Source organism: Acomys minous (assembly GCF_964271855.1).
Source record: "Acomys minous genome assembly, chromosome: 6".
Taxonomy (NCBI): Eukaryota; Metazoa; Chordata; class Mammalia; order Rodentia; family Muridae; genus Acomys; species Acomys minous.
Genome location: NC_140487.1, coordinates 105,834,141 through 105,854,718, shown reverse-complemented (window position 1 = coordinate 105,854,718; position 20,578 = coordinate 105,834,141). Strand labels below are relative to the sequence as shown.

Genomic DNA, 20,578 nt, shown 5'->3' with positions numbered 1-20,578 from the left:
ACCCAGACGCAGTGCCTGATCTACCCTGGGATGAATTTTGATTTCCACTCACTCAGGGCAGGCAGACACAGTGAGCTCTGAGCTGCTAGTTGGGTTGGCAGCAGGGATGCTGGGGCCGCCAGCAAGGCCACGGGGTGGAGGAAGGGAGCGAGGATTTGAATTTCAAAGGTAGCTTGGGCTCCAAGCACAGCTGGGTGGGAAGGGCGGTTAGTTTTGTGTATGTGTGTATCCACTGGTGTGTCTACAAATGTGCGCCTGCAAATGTGGTATGTGGATGCAGACATGCTTTGCCACTGTTCCTCTGTGACTCCGTGTCAGTGTTTGCATGGAGTGATGTGTGTCAGGGCAGGGAGACTGAGAGTTTGTGGCTGTTACCAAACGAATGCTCCTGAAAGCCTTTCTCATGTCAGTGGTATTCCTGGGCATTTGGTCTATGTGAGTGTGTCTGTCTTTGCGTGTTTCTGTTTCAGGTCTTGAGTTCATGTTGGCACATATCTGTAGACATGGCTGTGTAAGAATGTGTCCCTGTCCTGGTATGTTTGTGCCAGTGAGTGTGTGAGTGTGTGGTGGGGTGGGGTGGGGTGGGGGTCAAAGACCAACCAGTGCCATAGTCCCCACTGCTCTCTCTGGGCACTGAGTGGAAACCAATCGTGGCTGACCCTTCCTCCAGGGGCTGGGCAACCACCCGTGCACTCAATGGGCCTTTGGGAGGCAACAGCCGGAGAGGATGGGCTATTCGTGGGAGGGACACCTGACACTAGTTCCTCCACCTTGCTAATGGAGGGCATAGGGGAAGCTCATCTGTCTTAGGCAATGGGCCTTTGCTGACTGCGGCTGTGCTGGAGACTCTGTAGGAAGAACACAGGAAGGACCACTCTGTCCAGAAACAGCAGTGTCCCTCAATACCTGCCTGCATGTGCCCAGAGAGTTCATGGCATCGCCAAGCGCCTCTGACATTTTGAGTATCTCCACAGTCTATGATACACAAGGGTGCAAGTACACACCACACACACATACATACACACACATACACACAACACACACACCCCACACTCATACACATACATACACACACTCACAACCACACATACATTCATACACACAACACACACATCCCCATGCTCATACACATACATACACACACTCACAACCACACATACATTCATACACACAACACACACATCCCCATGCTCATACACATACATACACACACTCACAACCACACATACATTCATACACATAACACACACATCCCCACACTCATACACATACATACACACAACCACACATTCACACACACATACATTCATACACACAACACACACGTGCACAAACACAAACATACTCATACTCATACGCATACATACACACACTCACAAACACACACACACACACACACACCAGAAGATTCAGACCAATCTGTGTATATATACACTCCACTCATTTGGCACCATCATCCCCAGGTCTGAGTCTGAGGAAGAACAGGGACAAGGCTCAAAGTCCCCGGGGGAATATGGCAGCCTTTTAGTCACTTGATAGCCCCTCTACTCACTCATGCTCTATGCTGGGCCTTGGGGACCTCAAACAAGGGGTGGAAGCACAGGCAGACCCCAAGCCCAGCCTTTTCTATAGGGTGCCAATCTACAGCTAGTCACAGGCTAAGGACATGGCACCCCTCTCTGTAGGAGCTCCCGGAGACCCGGCTGGACCCAGGGAAGGGACATCAGTGTGGCCAGGTACAAGAAGGGAGTCCCTAGAGACGGAATGAAGGACTCAGGACTCCTTTCTTGGCAGAGGGACAACATTTTGAGAGAGTCACAGCTCCCAGGAGGGCGTAGCACAGGGTCGGCCCTGAGGCTCTGGGCTCTAGACACAGCGTCTGCCTACGTTAGCGGTTCTCAAGTATGGGTTGCAGACCCCTTGGCAGACACTTATCACCAATATACATACATATAGGTAAATAGATAGATAGATAGATAGATAGATAGATAGATAGATATGTTGCAATTCATAACAATATCAAAATTACAGTTACGAAGTAACAACAAAAAATAGTTTTATGGTTGTGGGGGGCGCATCACCACAACATGAAGAGCTGTGAAGGGTTGCAGTATTAGGAAGGTTGAGAACCACTGGCCTAAATAAAGGAAAGACTTGAAAACACAAGGCTACAGAAGCAAAGGAGCGCTAAACAAAAGGCAGGAATAGGATACATGGATCTGAGTGTGTGTGTGTGTGTGCGCGCGCTCGCGTAGTCTATGTGAAGCCAGGTTCAACTGGAAATACATCACAGAGGGTCCCGAAAGCAGAACCCAAGGTAGGTTTTTTTTTTTCTGAAAGCAAAGGAGTTCTAGGGATGGGTTTGGACAGGACAGAATCGCAGTCAAATTTGCTTAAGAGAGGGATCAGTAGAAAAAGCAAGTGTGAGGACTAGAATTCAGGTCTCCAGCATCGCGGTATAGCTGGGTGGGCATGGGAGCCCGCCTGTCGTTGCAGCACTGACAAACACAGCCCCAGGCTCCCTGGAGTAAACTGGCTAAGCAGACTAGCCTTCTGTGAGCTTTAGGTCTGACTGAGAGACCTTGCTTCAGTGAAAATGGTGGAGAGAGGTTGAAGAAGATGCCCAGTGTCAGCCTTGGGCTTCTCCATGCATAAAAATACACATGTATCCCCTAGGACATGTGTTCCCACACATACATGAGCATGCATGCACACATATCACATACATAGACACATGGGAAAAAAAGAAAACAAAAATGTGTTAAGAAACAAGCAGGAGGCTGGAGAGATGGCTCAGAGGTTAAGAGCACTGTCAGCTCTTCCAGAGGTCCTGAGTTCAGTTCCCAGCAACCATATGATGGCTGGAAACCATCTATAATGAGATCTGGTGCCCTCTTCTGGCGTGCAGGGGAACAGGTGGGTGAAAAACACTGTATACATAATAAACAAATAAATCTATTAAAAAGAAAAAGAAGAAGAAGAAGAAGAAGAAGAAGAAGAAGAAGAAGAAGAAGCAGCAGCAGCTGGGTGTGGTGGTGCACACCTTCAATCCCAGCACTCAGAAGGCAGAAGCAGGCAGATCTCTGTGAGTTCGAGGCCAGCCTGGTCTACAAAGTGAGTCCAGGACAGCCAAGGATACACAGAGAAACCCTGTCTTGAACAACAAACAAACAAAACAAAACAAGCAGGGTTTCGCAAGTATGGGGGCATCCGCCTTTAATCTCAGCATTCAGAAGGCAGAGGCAGGTGGATCACTGTGAGTTCCATATCAGCCTGGTCTAGGCAGAGTTTAAGCCATACAGAGCAACAGAGTGAGACTCTGTCTCAAAACAAAACAAAAAAATGAGCTGGAGAGTTGACTCAGTTAAAAAAAAAAAATGGCTCCTGAATGGAGAACGTGTGCTAAGAACAAAGGAAAAGAACGCTGCAGGTTGAGGGGGCAGGAGTGACGGAGCACAGAGGGCTGCTTGGGGAAGGCTCTTAAGGAAGTTGTCTCCGAGAAGGTGACACCTGAGGGAGGAGAAGGAGGAAGAGCTGTCCAAATGGGGTGGGGGTGGGGGGGAACTGCAGGTGCAAAGGCCCTGGGGAGGAGTGTGCCATTTACTCAAATGGGGAAAGGCTGTGGGAGGTCGATCTTTCTATTTTGGACTTGCTGCATTGAGGCGCCTTCGGGACATCGAAGAGACAGTGACCAGGAAACAGCAAAGATAGGAATTAAAGGGAAAGAGCTCCTGGGCCCTGGTGCAGAGGAGAACTTTGGGCACATGAGCGACCGGAGGGCAGAAAAGTCAGGCGTGAGGAGATGGGTTCCTTGCGGGGGGGGGGGGGGGGGGGAGGGGAATGGGGGCGGGGGAACGATGTAACTACAATCCTAGGACCTGCCTCTTCCAATGCCACTTCCTCTGCTGCCAGAGAAGGGGGGACAGGGAGGGAGAGGGAGAGGGGGTGTGCCAGGCTGTTGACAGCAGGCCCTTTCTAGATGGACTCCCAGGGGCCTGCTGCTCTCATCCTGGCCGCCAGAGCCAGGCTGCCCACCAGATGAAGCAGGAGTCTCTACAGCTCTTGCTCAGCTGTTATCCAACCTTGGATCAGGGTAGCCCAATTTAGAGTTAAGAGGTCTGGCCAGCTTTCCCCAAGTGGCCTGTGAGCCTGCTTTCCCCTGCTGTTGAGTTTTAGGGCGATACATAAGCCTGACCTTCCAGACAAAGCGTGGTCAGGATCTTTGGGATGAGGTCCTTATGTTCAGATGGGTTCTGTAGGACACTGGTCCCCGTCCAGGGACGGGCACAGAGCTGGGGAGTTCTGCTCTGTAGCGTTTGCCAGTTTTCATGGCGTCAGTGCTCCTAGGATAGACAATTTAAATTACCAATGGGAAGTCAACTGCCTGCACAGTTCCAGAAAAGCTGGAAAGCAGCACTTCCAGGCCGAGAGGAGTCAGCTCCAGCTCTTTCTCCAGGATCCTTTCCAGAGGGATGGGGAGAGGCAGGGAACCTGGGGTTCAGGCAGAGAATCCACCGGTTGGCAGTGGAGGAAGGAAAGCCAGGCTGCCAGCCCCATCTTCTCAATACCTGTGTCTCACCGACGCCCCAGCAAGAAACTGTCTGAGCCTCATAGCCCAATTGTCCCTCCAACTCTAGCTCTTTAGCTCCTCAGCATCTTGCCCAAGCTCTGTAGCCAGCACATTAAAGAGGGTGGGTCCCTACCCGGACCCACTTCCCCTGCCTTTGGAAACGGATGCCAAAACGCCATGTTCCTTACTACCCTGACCCCCAGCAATGGTCGCTGTAGACCGGTAACTTGGATGTAAGATCCAGCTCCACCACTAGCTCCCAGGAGTTTCCCTCGTCCTCAGTTTCCCCGTCTGTGAGAGAAGGGCCAAAGCCCTTTCGCCTATGAGATTCTGCCGTCTCCACCACTCCTTGCTTGAGCCCCGATGGCAGCTCAGGGCCTCTCTTTTCTCAAACGTGTCCCTAGCCTCTCAGACCCTCCACGCTGTAGCGGCCCCCCACTGCCTCTGGCTCCCCAGGCTCCCCGATAAGGGGCCCAACTAATTACATTAGGATTTCATGCCAATTAGCAAACAATTACACGGGCAAATTGGTGCCTAATTTGGAGCAATAACAACAGCTCCATTGGCTGGGGAGAAAGATAGCTGCAGATGAGACTGTTCACCCCACCCTGGCCCTAGAGGACCCCAGGAGGATGGAGCTTTCCATCCCACCCCAACCAAGGACTCAGGTCTTCTTTCAGGGTCCTTAAGCAACTGTTCGCGATGGTTACATGCTCCGCCCATACCTGTGCTAAGAGAGGAAAGAACTCAACAGACAGGGCAGGCTTCATGGAGGAGGTGGGGAGCCAGGAGGGAAAAGGGCTTGGGTGGAGTCCAGGAGGGGACAGTAATTAATGTAAACAAAAGCCTGGATGCTGAAATGAGCCAAATGCACCCAACATGACTAAGGACACAGTTGGCCAGCCAGCGTATAGGATGGAGGAGGGCACAAGACTTCAGAGGGACAGAGGGACAGATGGGGACCACTGTTCCAGGACATTTTCTTGGAGGCCTATGGGAGCCACTGAGGGTTCATAGGAGGAAGAGGCTACTGAGACTCACCTTGGATCACCAGCAATCACGTAGCCTGTCTTCAGATTCATGAAGCGTGGCCTAGGCTCCCTACTTACTATCCTGAAGCTTCCCACACCTATTCCGGGGCCCCCCAGACCACACCTGTGCTTCCCGTACTACACACTGGGGTGAGGGTGAGTGTGTGCCAGTTCTCACCTTGGCTCACGGACGCAGGGTGTCTCTTGTTTCTGCTGCTGTACCACGTACTCTAGGCTAGCTGGCCAGTGAGCCTCCAGAAGATTCTCCCAGGCTCCACCTCTCATTTACCCGTGAGGGTGCTGGGATTGCAAGTGACGGTTATGGCACCGGGCTCTTCATGAAGGTTCTGGGAATCCAAACTTAGGTTGTGACAAGCACTTTTACCCACTAAGCCATCTCAAACCTGCCCCTCCCTCCCACACCAATTCTTACCCACATCTCTTTTAAGCAGTCACGTGGGTCCCTAACCCAACCGTATTCTTTGGCTGAAACCTTCCACGGCCCCCTGGTGCTGTGAGAAGAAGCAAGTTCAAGTGTCTGCCCTACGCTTGGCTAATCCTGGGGACCTCCAGCGTTCTCGCCATCTCACCTTCCACGCTCCCTTGTGCTCCAGACACCGATGCCATGCGCAAACCGGGCCAGGTTCGTGCACCCCTCCAAGGCCTGGCTGCTCCCCTATGCCCAGGCTGCTCGCCAATAGCCCTTGCTGATCAGCAAGTACAGCTTCCCGGCCCCTCCCCCAGCTCCCCCAGCTCCCCCATATCCTCCCCAGCCTCCACTCTTCCTCCCTCTCTGGCTCCCTGTACTTTCTTCTAGAGCCTGGTCACTATGCAGCTGAGCTATGTGCATTGGGCGCCCCCCCCCCACCCTACCCCCCACCCAACCGTGTCCCTGGAGTTGAGTTCTTCATGGGCAAAGTGTGGAGCTGCTGACATTATCACCCCTAATCGACCCAGCAACAAGGACAGTGAGTGACTAAAGAAAACAATGAGTGGGTCTCAGAGTGTCCCCCCCCATCCCCCCCCCAAGGACAGGTGCGGACACTGAGGTAGAGATCCAGAGAAAATGTCACAAGTCAAGTCTTTCTTAGGCAGCAAGGCCAGGTCAGCTTCCAGGCCTCTGCACACTCCTGTCCCTAGCCTGTCTCGGCTCATTCCTGAATGTTCTCACAGAGCCTGCAGGAGACACTTCCACTCACTCCCACTCCAGCCGTCAACAAACACAGAAGGATAAAAATCCCTACAGGAAGGGCCTGGGGAGATGGCTCAGTGGATAAAGTACTTGCTGTGGAAATGTGACGATGGTGAGGATCCGAGTTCAGATCCCTAGCACACATATAAGAATTGAGTAGGTGTGGCAGACACACACACACACACACACACACACAAACACACAGACACACACACACACAGACACATACATACACAGACACACAGACACATACATACACACACACACATATACACACAGACACACACACACACACAGACACATACATACACACACACATACACAGACACACACACACACATACACACACACACACATACACACAGACACACACACACATACACACATACACACACACACACAGACACACAGACACATACATACACACACACACATATACACACAGACACATACATACACACACACACACACACATATACACACAGACACACATATACACACAGACACATACATACACACACACATATACACACAGACACATACATACACACACACACACAAATATACACACAGACACATACATACACACACACACACACACATATACACACAGACACATACACACACACATATACACACAGACACAAACACTACACACAGGATCCCTACAGTTAAGGATACTCAAAAGTAACGGCAGTTCCCCTGAGGTGATGGCAGAGTGCTGACTGCAGCATGAAGGACTGTGAGGAGGCCTTAAGGAAGAAACTTTTGCCTATCCTAGCTCTTAGTGTTTAGTGATTACTGGAGGAATGACCAATAAGCAAGGAGAGTCGGGGAGGGGGCCCGATCAGTCCCAGGAGCCCAGGAAGAGGCCATGGTTAGAGCACAGACCTTCCTTGAGGCAGGGGGATGACCCAGCTGACTTCCCTGAGATGTTCCTTCTCTCACTTAGGGGGCTACTGCTCCATCTCAGGGCCCATCACTCACGTTAATTACCGAGAAAAAGCCGATTTCTCCTCATTCCCAGACTCCAAACGACAGTATCATTAGGCCGGTAATGTGCAGAGAAATTGCGCGTGTCTGTCTTGGAACATGTCCTGAGCCAGAATGGTGAGGGCACCCCCCGGCCGAGGTTTGCCTCCAAGATGTTTCCTGTGGCAGAGGGCCAACTCCTGGAGAGATGCTGTGCCACCCAGGGAGAGGTACTCTCCTTCTCTGTTCCTTGAGCATCAAAGACAGTAATTAAATCCTTCCAGCCAAAGGCATGGACTAAAAAGTACACGGCACACAAAAGCTTGCTGGCTTTTAACAAAGCTGTGCCTGGATTTACACAAAGCCACAGACCTCTCAGCTGAATTTGAACTCGGACCTATCTGCTGCCACAGTCTTTCCAAGCCTCGCCTGCACCTTTTCCTGTAGGCTCCTGTCCATCTCTGAGCAAGAGGCATCTGAGAACCTTCGGGCCTCTGGAAGGGAGGAAATAGCTATTCTTTCTTTCTTTCTTTCCTTCTTTCTTTCATTCTTTATTTATTTATTTATTTATTTATTTTCCGAGACTCTGTCTAGACTCTGTCCTAGACTCACTCTGTAGACCAGGCTGGCCTCAAACTCACGACGATCTGCCTGCCTCTGCATCCCCAAGTGCTGGGATTAAAGGCGTGCGCCACTACACCCCGACTGGAACTAGCTATTCTTTCTTTCTTTTTTTTTTTAATATTTTATTTAATCTTAATTTTTATGTGCCTTGGTGTGAGAGTGTCAGATCTTGGAGTTACAGGCAGTTGTGAGCTGCCATGTGGGTGCTGGGAATTGAACTCAAGACCTTTGGAAGAGCAGGCAGTGCTCTTAACCACTGAGCCATCTGTCCAGCCCGGAACTAGCTATTCTTACACCTTCCTTCTTCCCTGGAGAAGCCCAGTGTCCGTCCGTGAATACTAGCCAAGAGGCCTCCTGCTGCTGTTCACACACCCATTCCTGAGTCACTTAGGCCACATCCTGCTCAGCACATGAGGAAACCCAGGCCCGCACAGGCAAGGGGAAAGCCTCAGAGCAAGCTAGGCCAAAGTCCAGGCTAAAGGCAGAGTCTCAATCATTTCAGTCTATCAGAAAATCCAGGAATACAGTCGTCCTCCCCCCCCTTCCATCTTGTTCCAGTCCCTCGAGCTGAGGAAGGCGTGGCAGAGGCCGGGAGTACAGATATAATTACAGTTTCTGTGATGCTCGCCTGCTAGGAAGGGAGTACAAAGGGCCTCATCTCACCAGGAGCCAAAGAAATGCAAATTAGAACAACAGTACAATACCTGTTTCCATCGACTGAAATTAATACAGGTTTTCTGTTTTGCTTTGTTTTGTTTTTTGTTTTTTGTTTTTTGTTTTAAAGACAGCTGCAGTGTTGATGAGAACTGAAATGCCACCGTTAGCTAGGCTCTGTGGATGAAGGGAGTTGGACCAACTTCTCCGGGAGGCTATCGGGCAGTTTTGTGGTAGTGGTACTTCTAATAAAGTTTGACCCTGTATGTAGTGGTGTCATGCGGTGTCCTGGATGTCAAGAGCTTTAAAAACCCACAGATCTTTTCACCCCATTGGTCTACTTTTAGGGGCTCAATCTAAGAAGTAACCAGAGATGTTTTAAATAAATAAATAAATGAATGAATGGAGAGCCGTGTACAAGGATGCTCAGTGCCATTATTTATAACTGTGAAAAATTACAGCTGACAAAAATGTCTAGTGGTGGAAGGTTGGTTAAATAAATTATGATCCATCCATATAGAAGAATATTATGCAAACATTAAAAGTTGTGTTCTTGAAGAATTTTTAATCACCTGGGGCGAGAAGTGTTCGCTATATAGAAGAAACAAAGCCAAGAAACAAAACCGCGTGGAGGGGAGGGGCACTGGTTGCACACAGAAAACAGGCAATCGATGTGTGGAAACGTGCGAGAACTAAACTCAGTTGATCTGAAAGGATTAGGGGTGATTTCATTGTTCCAGCTTACGCTTTCATCTTTCCTCCAAATCCATAAGTGTTCAGGGGAAGTGTTCTTAGAAGCACATGCAGGCTGGGGAGTTGATGGTCAGTAAAGTGCCTGTTGCCCAAGCCTGAAGATCTGAGTTCGATACCCGGGAATGCACTGTAAAAAAGCTTGGTGCATTGGCGTATGCCTGTATTCTCAAAAGAAAGGAAGCAGAGACAGGAGGATGCCTAGGACTTGCTGGTCAGGTGGCCTGCCAAGTCAGCGCGAGACTGCCTCAAAAACTAAGGTAGAAAAATAAAACTAGAAGAAAAAAACAAAATAGAGAGCCATTAAAAAATACACCTGAGGTCACCTCTAGCTGCTCCCCTCGTCCCCTACACACATACACACACAGACACACACACACACACCCACACACACACTTCTGCAATGTGCCACCAGGCCTGGAACCTCAGCTACTCCAGAGGCTGAAACAGGAGGATTCAAAATGCAAGCCATACCCAGGTCACGGGGTGATTTCAAGACCAGGTCGAGCAATTTAGTAAAATTGTGTCTCAAAATAAAAAGTCAAAAAAAAGGGTGGGACTGGGGGTACAGCTCAGTGGTAACATGAGCAAGGCCCTAAATTCAATCTGTATAAAGAGAGAGACAGGGCAGCGCATTGTGTATGGTGCAAGGGCAGCCAGGATGTCAGGCTATCACAAGCTCACCCACCATGGGAATGTGGGTCAGGGGAGTGATGTCTACTCTGATGCTGGGTCCCCAAGTGTGTGTGGCTTTGACTAGCACAGGGACGGTTCCAAGTTCTAGGCAAGAAAGTCATCTCGGCCACTCCCAGGAGCTCTTGGTAGCTCTAGCTGCAAGAAATTATCAGAATCTAGAGTGATGAGGCGCAAAGGCCAGGCTGAAGGGACGCATTTGGCCTTGAGGGTCAAGCCCAAGTGGGTCCCACAGGGAGCTGAAAGGATGCAGTACGAACCGGGATGTGAGAGATGGGGCGTGGCAACACATGAACCCTCCGAAGCGGCAGGCTATCCCGACGAGCCCGTCACGTGGCCTGCGTGACAGTGCAGTGGGTTTTGGTCTAGCCGTGGCGGCTGAGAGGAAAACGGGAGGGGGCCCCACTGGAACAGTGATTACAGCAGATTTGACAAGACTTGGTGATTGATTGGAGAGAAGAGGTGAGCTGGGGGAGGGGAGCTGTGCCACTGACAGTGACTGTAGCACACGCTTGCAGAGAGCCACATGCGTGAATGCATGCACGCATCCATTAACTCCTAGGTTCAGTTTGCATGCTTGGAGTGGTCCCCCTCCATTGCTCCATACCCACATGGGTAGGATTTGGAGTTTATGTGGTATTTGATAGCAGGCCCTAGGAGAAGTTAACCAAGCCCTGATGACCTCTGGCTTACTCCAGGAACCTCTGTACTCTCTTCTCCTCTCTGCTGCCAGCCTGAAACCCCAGAAGGTGAGGGACAGGGCAGGGGCATTCCAAAAAGCCATGGCCTGGTCCCTCCCTCAGCACACAGATGTATACTGATATCCACAGGGCCTCTAACAGGCAAGTCACCGGCTTTGATGTACACCCAGGGAAACAGCTCAACTGAGGCCGTCGCACAGCTACACACCCCACTGTCACACAGCCTCCGCACAAGCAGATCCAGCCTGGGTCTCACACACAGGCCATTGTGCTCTGTCAGGGTTCCCAAGGCCCTCCCTCCTGTGCCGCCCCCGCCCCACCCCTGCTCCGCCTCCCCCCCTACCACCACCACCACCACCACCACCAAGGAAGACAGGACAGAGGGCTGGCTGGCAGAGGGGCCTGCACAGGGGGGACTGGCACGGAGACCTGCAGCCAAACGGGGCAGCCCAGCCAGGAAGGAGGCCTCTGAGAAGGGTTGCCACGGCAACAGGCTCCCACAGAACCAACCAGAGGCTTTGCTCCTCGCCTCTTATTTTTAGAAGTTGGGCCTGGACTGGTTGGGCCTGCCAGGGGCCAGGTTCCCACAGGCGTAGACACCAGCCAGAACCTCCAAGGAGCTCTGGTAGGCACTGCCCACGTTGGGCTCCTTCCCCAGGGTCGTGTGCCCAGTGGAGAGGACTTTTGGTTACCTGCCTTCACCAAATCTAGTGGCCTTCTATCAGGAGTCTCTTTCCCCCTCTAGTCCCAAACTGGGGACGCAGCCTTGTGACCCACTGCACTGTAGGCTGCGGATGGCTCTGACTTAATTTACAGTGTGTCGGGATCGAAGAGACAAAGGCTGCGGCTGATTTATATAGTACAGTGGGCAAGGCTGTGTGTAATTGGGTCTGAATGAGTGTATTTGTGTGTACGTAGCAGGGACTCTTCTACGGAGTGTGTGTGTGTGTGTGTGTGTGTGTGAGAGAGAGAGAGAGAGAGAGAGAGAGAGAGAGAGAGAGAGAGAGAGAGAGAGAGAGCATTCCCTCTTTCACACGAACAAAATTGGGAAACACCACCTCTGCTATCCCTGCCACGATCTGGTAAATATGATGAGAGAGCTCAGCCCCTTCCTAAGTCTGAGCAGACAGCTTTTAGAGCAGCGGTTTTCAAGCCATGGGTCGAGACCCCCGCTTTGGGCCTGGGGTGGGGAGTCAGCCTACTCCTTTACAGGGGTCACCTAAAACCACCAGAGTACACAGATATTTACGTTACGAGTCATAACGGTAGCAAAGTTACAGTCATGAAGTAGCAACAAAAATGGTTTTACGGTTGGGGGTCGACACAACACGAGGAACTGTACTAAAGGGTCACACATAGCATTAGGAACGTTGAGGACCGCTGGTCTAGGGGGTGGGAGGGCAGGATGGTGGCCCTGGCAGATCCAGGTGGATGAAGCCTGAGAAGGGTGGGGGTGGGGTGGAGGGGGGGGTAATAGGGACGCTAGAGCAAGCTGACTTGGTGGTGACTCCTCCAGCTGCTGGGGATTTCTCTGTTAATCTGGGACTGCTCTGTTTGCATCTCATTTGCCTACATTTGCATAACAAGGGCCGCGCTGGCACTAGGGATCGAAATTCCTGGCCTGGGTAATTGTGTGAAAAAGCCTCTGGTGGCTGAACAAGAATCCTGGGGCCCTGGAAGTAGTGACAGAGGGCTGCCTGTGGACACTGAGGATCTCCAGCTGGTGCACCCTGAGAACCCCACTTCCTCCCTAACCCCTGGGGGCAAGAGGGGTAGGAATGAAGTGGGAGAGTTGATAAGATTAAGAATGAAATTGTCCTTGAGAGGCCCTCCGTGGCTTCCAGCATGACTGGACCCAGAGTATTTTTCTGGGTACAAGAAAAGTGCTTGAACTTGTTAAGGGCTGGGCTGAGGTGGGAGAGAAAATTCTCAGCCGCTTCTGCCCTCTCCACGGGCTCCTGAGGAATGTTTGCTTTTCTGTTTTCATCCTGGACCAGTCACTTATGACCTACCTCCATGACTCTGAGCCCCCAAGCAACAGGCATCTCTTCCTTGGGTCCCCTACTTTAGATGACTCCACCTCAGCCCTTTTCTGCTAGAGTTAAAGAATTCAGGCCAGGCGTGGTGGTGCACGCTTTTAATCCCAGCAGGCGGATAGCTGTGAGTTCGAGACCAGCCTGGTCTACAAAGTGAGTCCAGGACAGCCAGGGCTACACAGAGAAACCCTGTCGTGGTGGTAGTGGCGGGGGTGGGGGGGCTGGGGGGCTGGGGGGATAGGGGATGGGGGGGTGGGGGGGTAGGGGGGTGGGGGCGGGAGAATTCATAGGTCCACAGGGTCAAAGGGTCATATCAGATGGGACTCCAACCCTCTTGAATAGCCTGACCCTCAACCTGGGACCCCAGGATTCCCCACCCAAACAGCCAGAAGCCAGTTACTAGAGTTTGTGGGGTTATCTCCCGACTCAAAGAGGGGAGGGGAGGTGCCCATGGGCATGCATCAAAGGCCCCTGGAGCTGCAGGATTGAGGAGGGGCTGGAGAGCTAGCTGCCTCCTTCGGAATGCCTTAAACACTCTGACAAGCTGTTTGACCTTGGCCAAGTTACTTAACCTCCCTGTGACCACAAGTGGGGTTAACCACAGCGGCTGCCTCTGTGGGTTGTTGGGCCGATCTAGCGAGCTAATTCATGTAAAGGACTCAGAACCGTGCCTGGCACAGCGTATGAGCGCACATCAGCTACTATTATCCATCACCCTGGGATTTGGTGCATTTCCCTCCAGCTGCAAAAGCAGCAGCTCCTCTCTCATTTCAAGAAACTGAGGAAGAAGCAGGATGGGGTATATCCCTGCAGCACCAATCGCCTCTGCCCGGCCCAGCATCCAGAAAAGCAGGGCCACGAAATGTCATGGTTTCTTCAATGGCTTTATTGACTGAATAAAGGAGAAGGCAAACAAACAAGTGAATGGATGAACAAATGAATGAACCGCTGAGAGACTAAGTGAGTCCAAGAAAGAGCAGGCTAGAGGGACTGGATGCAAGAGTCGGACAGGCAGATGTTTTATGACAGACTCTGGGATCTCCAAGCCTGGTTCACCCACTATCACTTTCTGTTGACTTTCCTTGGTCAGTGGTCAGCAGGGGAGCAGCGGGCTGGCTGTGGTCTCTGCAAGCCAGTCCTGGCTTTGGGAGGCGGCTCTTCCTCGTGGGAGTTAAGAGTGCCCATCTAAGCCTGTGCCCTATAGATCCTGTAAAGGACTGAGTGTAGGGGGTGGCTCTGAGCCAACTTGCTGTCCATCCTGGTGTAGGGTGGGGGAGGCTGAGGAGATGCTGGTGAGCCTTGTTACTCTTTATTTACACCCCACCTCTGCAGCACGGCCAGGCCTCGGTGCACCTGCCTGTCAGCAGGCAGCCTAGAAGTGATGGAGAGCCCTCTTGGGATCTGCCAGCTTCCACCATCTGGCCAGTCTGAGGTTGAAGGTGGGGGTGGGGGGAACCTGTCAAAGGACATCTTCTGTGCTCCTGGGCCTAGCCCTAGGCTCACCTCAGACAATGGTGTGGGAGAGAGCCTAGGCCTGGCTGTTAGGTCCTGGTGCACCTGTGAGGAGCATTCATGACTTTCTACGTTTACATGTCACCCTATGTCCTTTTACTGGAGGGTTTTGTGTATAATGGTGTGTGTCCCAGATTGGAGACTTGGTGTGAGGAGAGGTTTTTTTTGGGGGGGGGGGTCAGGTATTAGTTTGTGTGTGTGTTGAGTGTTTGTGTTAGCTGTGTTATGTATGGGTGTTAGGTATGTGGTATGTGTGTGTGTTGGGTGTGTGTTGGGTGTGTGGTGTGTATGTGTGTGTATGCATATCAGGGCTAGAGAGCAAGCTTAAGCATTGTTTCTCAGAAACTGTTCATTTTGGTTTTTGTTTTTTAATTTGTTTTGTTTTTGCTTTGTTTTGCTTTTGAAACAAGGCAGTGTCTCTCACTGGAACATGGGACTTGCAGATTATGCGAGGCTAGCTGGCCAGTGAGGCCAGAGGTCCCTGTCTCCGCCTCTCCAGCTTTGGAATTGCAAGGACATGTCATGGCCGATGTTTCTTGTGGGTTCTGAGGGTGGAACTCAGGTCCTCATTGCTTCCATAGCAAGTATTTGACTAATTGAATTGTCTTCCCAGCCTCGGACATCAGTTTTGTTGGCATAATTTTGGCCTAGAATTCATTCACTCTGTAGACTAGGCTGGCCTCGAACTTGCCACAAGCTTGAGTTATCTGAAAGAAGGGAATTTCAATTGAGAAAAATGCCTCCATAAGATCTGGCCGTCGGTCATTTTCTCCATTAGTGATCAATGTGGGAGGGCCCAGCCCATTGTGGGTGGAGCCATCCCTGGGCTGGTGGTCCTGGGTTCTATAAGAAAGCAGGCTGAGCAAGCCGTGGAGAGCAAGCAAGCCAGTGAACAGCACCCCTCTGTGGCCTCTGCATCAGCTCCTGCCTCCTGGTTCCTGCCCTGTTTAAGTTCGCGTGGAAGTATAACCCAAATAAACTCTTTCTTCCCCAACTTGTTTTAGGCCATGATGTTCCATTACAGCAATAGCAACCCTAAGCAAGACACCCATCCTTCTGCCTCAGCTTCCCGGTCTGAGGGTGTTTCGTGGGGACCTCTTTCAGATCCGGTCCATCTCTTTAGAGCACCTGGAAGATAAGGAATCCCTAGCTCTCCTCAAGCCCCACTTCCTGGAGCCCCACTCCAGCTTCAGGGGTTTGTGGGTCACCAGAGTTCCTAGGTTCCTCAAGGCATCTTCCCCTTACTCACTCTGGTCACATGTAAATCCACTTTTTTTTTTTTGAGACAGGGTTTCTCTATGTAGCCTTGGCCGTCCTGGACTCACTTTGTAGACCAGGCTGGCCTCGAACTCACAGCGATCCGCCTGCCTCTGCCTCCCGGTAAATCCACTCTTAGGTACAGTGGTGTATTATGTAGAACTGGGTATGAGTCTCTCTCTCTCTCTCTCTCTCTCTCTCTCTCTCTCTCTCTCTCTCTCTCTCTCTCTCACACACACACACACACACACACACACACACACACAGAGTCACAGATCCCCCAGACCCAAGCACCTGATGGATACACAATCATGTTTACATCATGAAACACGAGTATAGCTTAATACGAATGTAAACATACAGGTGCATGCACGCTTACATGTTAGAATGTGTCTACAAACTGATAGCATGTTCACACACAGGCATTAATGCTTAGAACCATAAGCATGCATCGTTCTTGCCTATGTTCTCATACACGTTTTGCCCTTTTTTCCTAACCTTGCTCCACTTCTCCTATGTGTATTTCTGGAAGGACCTCTATGTGTCTGCGTCTACCTATGTGAATGTGAGTTTTACGGTTGGGGTGTGTCTGTGTTACCATGTCCTGTGGGCCGTTTCTCTGTATGCCCGGATGTATGTGTCCATGTGTACATATCTGGGCCCCAGGGGTCAATGGCTGTGTGGTCTAGTCTCTACAGACTAGCTCCCGTGTCTCCACTGCCAGCAGTGACTATGGCCGGGGTGGGGCCAGGTGAGGCTGGACTGAATTCCCCAGCGGTTGACAATCGTATTTACAGAGCTCCAAGTAGGACGTAATTGCTTCTATTAATCTTTCTCCGGTTGTTAATTGCTCACTTATCGGGTTGTGTATTATGCCGACTGTTGCTCTTAATTCGCCTCCATAGCTGCAGGTGTTTGCTGCCTTATTAACCGTTAATCGGCGCGGCTAGGGATAGAGACTTAATTGGCCCCTAGAGTGGGACACAGGCAGGCCAGCCGGGCACTGCCAGGCTCTCGACCTGTCCCTGGAACTCTCACCTGTGGAGCACAGGTGGCTACAGGGCAGAGGCTGGCCTACTGCCAGCAGAGAGCGGTCCTGCACAGGGCAGTCAGAATGACGGCTACAAAGTATGGTCCGAATATAGTCCTACCTCCTCCCAGAAGCCAAGTGACCGAACCGAACCAAGTTCCTATGCCCTTCTTCGTCACCAACAGCCATGTTCTACCCAAGACAGGAAGCCATCCCATTTGTTTTAATTAAGTCTAAGGAGAGTTATCCCCAGCACAGAATGGAACTGGGTTTTGCCCTTCAGTGCCTCTTTCTGCCTCCTCTTAACTCAAGCAGTCGGGGCTAGAAGGACACTAGGAGAAAGAATAGAAAAGCAAGAGAAGCCTCTACCAAAACATGAAGGGCACAAGTCAGGCTCAGGAAAGACACATGTCTGCTTACAGAGTCCCGAGACGGGGAGCTCACTCCCTGTACAACTGCAGCACCAACACTCACTCTCTCCCCTCCCGCTTCTCTCTCTCTCTCTCTCTCTCTCTCTCTCTCTCTCTCTCTCTCTCTCTCTCCTCTCTCTCGTTGTTGCAGAGACACCCAAGTATCCTCGGTAGGAAAACTGAGGTCCAAAAAGGACAAAGAAGTTGCCCCTGAGTTCTTCAGTCTTCGCTGGTGAAAGCTCAGATATGCAACTCTCAAAACAAAGTTTCTGCTTTCCTTTCCCCTGACCCCTATGCCATCACCAGCATCTCACTCCAGCCCCCTAGCTGCTGCAGCCACCCTAAGCCCCAGAGCTGGATAGCAACACAAGGGTTCCCAACACAGTGGACTCCTTGAGGGTGACAATGGAGGACAGGGTCTCCTGGCCTGGCCAATAGCTCTCACCCCATGCCAGGAATCCAGTCTGCCCTGACAATCTGGAAGTTTCTCCTGTCATGTCTGGAGCTGCAAAGGAAGTTCGTTTGCTCTATCTGGGCTCTGAGTGGAATTGGGCTCTAAGGAGAAAGGCAGGAACAACCACACACTGCCTACTGTGCACCAGAACATCAGAGTGTGTGCCAAAGTGGCAGCCCACGAACCCTCGCATAACCTAGTGAGTTAGAGATTAGTATGCCTATTTACAGAGAAGGAAACTGAGTCACAGAGTAAGGTACCAACCCAAGACGACACAGCCAGGAAAGGCGGAACTGGGGTCCAACAAGTCTCAGTGTTGCTTAGGAAACTGAGACTTCGGTTAGGATGTTTCTTTATAGGCGTGAGTGGACCAGAGCTGATGGTCACCGTCAAAGGTCTCCCACCCACCTCAAATCCAAGAACACCGAGACGCAAAACACTCACGCATGCGCAGTCCAGGTGGCCATCGGACGGGATGAAAGCAAAGCAAGGGGAACTGTCCAGGGATAGTTGCCCAAACAAGTTCCGGCTCCGCCTCTATGTTAATTACATGCAGATATATGTAAATTTACACACGCAACTGCTTAAACCTTTGGGAGCAATAGGGTGACACCGGAGCAGTTGCTATGGAAATTCAAAAGAGATATTCTCCCCCTACTCTCTCCTCCCCCCGCACCCCCCCGCACCAGCAGGCGTACAGACACGTGTACAAAGACCCAGGGTTCCTCGCTCTGGAGCCCAGAGGATCACGGAGTGACAGAGGGTGTGAACCGGAAGGAACCCCGGAGACTGCGGCCAGCCTGGGGGTGTCCACGCGGGTCCTGGTGGGGGCGGGCATAGTTAGCTAAAACCCTTTGGGCAGCGGGCGACTCCTCCTCGGCCTAGCAACTAGGGCCCCGCCCGGCGTTGCATAGCAACATTCCTAGAACCTAGCAACCGCCGATCACACCCCCTAGCAACGTCGTGCCAAGCTGCGTTCCTGGTCCCTATCAAGAGATAAGCAAAGGGCTTGGGAACTAGGAGCAGAAGGTTTGCGGGGGGAGGGGGGGAGCTGCGGGGGAGAGTGGGGGAAGGGATGTCATATGCAGATTTTCGGGGTCCACCTATATCCCGCTCCCCCGAGCGAGTTGTCAGATGGCCGCGTTTGCAGCCCACCTATGGAAGGGCAAACTGGAGCTCTAAGGGCAGGCACCGGCGGAGGGCAGAGGCTAGCTAGCTCTTCTTCGATGCCTCTGCTGTCTCCCCTGGAGAAAGCCGAGGCCAAGGAGAAACAGGAGCTGCGGTCTCCCCCAACCACGGCTACGTTAGGAAAGCCACCCAAGTTGCGGGCTCTGAGAGAAGCTGCGGGTTTGCATAGTAATTTGCATCATTTGCATTTATCGCTGAGTCTGCGGCATTCCCGTGCCCTCTGTGCCAGGGGAGTTCCCTCAAGAGCCCGGTTCCTTTCCCTGGTTCACCGGTCCGGCACACCCTCGTTGCTCCCACTTACAACCCACCCTCGCCCACCACCCCCGCTTCCAACCCCTCCTACTTTCTCTCACCCGCCCCCAGCTCAGCCTGGGTCCTGCCAACCCCGACCTCCATCCCAATGCAAAGGGCCCCCTCTGCTGTCTGCTGGGGGTAGGGCAGCCGCAGAGCTCTTGGGGTAAGAAAGAGGGGCTCCTCTCCCTTTCCAGTCCAGCAGGCTCCAAAATGAGGCATGTTTTGGATGCTGCAGTGAAGGGCGGGATCCTGGCTAATCAGTCTGGGGCAGCTAGTCAGTCTCCAGACTCAAAGCTGCTGTGAGAAGCTCCCTCCAGATCCAAGGCAAGGCAGCCTTCATACCAACCTCGGCAGACCTGAATGTCTTTTCAGGCCTAGACCTGTCTGCAGGACAGAGACAGAGACAGAGACAGAAACAGACACAGAGAGGCCGGGGGAGGTAGGGAGAGAGAGAGATGCAATCACACACAACACGTGTGTACTCAGAGGTCCTCACAGAAACACACTGGACACAGACTCCTAGCGAACACTGTGTTTTGTGACATCACCCCAACCTATCCAAAAGAAAAATTACTGGCTTTGGAACTTTTAAAATCTCTCCTGCAGCTGGAGAGAAGGCCCAATGGCTAAGAGCCTGTTAACGCCAGCATTAGAGGAAGGGGGAGATAGCAAATTCCTAATTTGCGAAGATGGCCGGCTAGTCTGACAGCCTAGCCAAAACGGCGAGTTTCTGGTTCCATGAGCCATAACGTGAATGGTGAAAGAGGAAGATGCCAAAGCTCTATTCTAACCTCCAAGACCCACAGGCGCGCGGGCATCTGTTCTGACCTCCAAGACCCACAGGTGCGCACATACGGTAACTAAATGAATAATGAGCCTTTCTAATAGCTCTACCTGCTTGCGGCCTTGCAGTCTGTCTTCTCTCCCACCAAGGAGTCTTCCCCTTGACTCATTTTTTTTCAAGACAATATATTAGCTAGGGATAGAACTTACAGCATGCTCATGCACGCACGCACGCGCGCGCGCACACACACACACACACACACACACACAGCTTTATTAGCCTGAGTGGATTACAGGCTGTGGTCCAGCTTAGTCTCACAATGGCTGTCTACCAATGTAAAGTCCAAGAATCCAGTAGCTGCTCAGTCCACAACGCTGCAAGTCTCAGCTGGTCTTCAGTATACACCAGAATCCCCAAGAAGCAGCC

General features: G+C 51.7%; 1 protein-coding gene across 1 annotated transcript in view; it reads right to left on the bottom strand.

The window, feature by feature from the left end:
* The window catches only part of ADGRB2 (adhesion G protein-coupled receptor B2), a 64,761-nt gene extending 46,413 nt beyond the window's left edge, over positions 1-18,348 (bottom strand). Inside the window, exon 1 of the mRNA XM_084785875.1 lies at positions 18,331-18,348. The gene's annotated coding sequence lies outside the window, so the exon portion shown is untranslated. The remainder of the gene's footprint in view (positions 1-18,330) is intronic.
* Between the last annotated feature and the right edge of the window lie 2,230 nt (positions 18,349-20,578).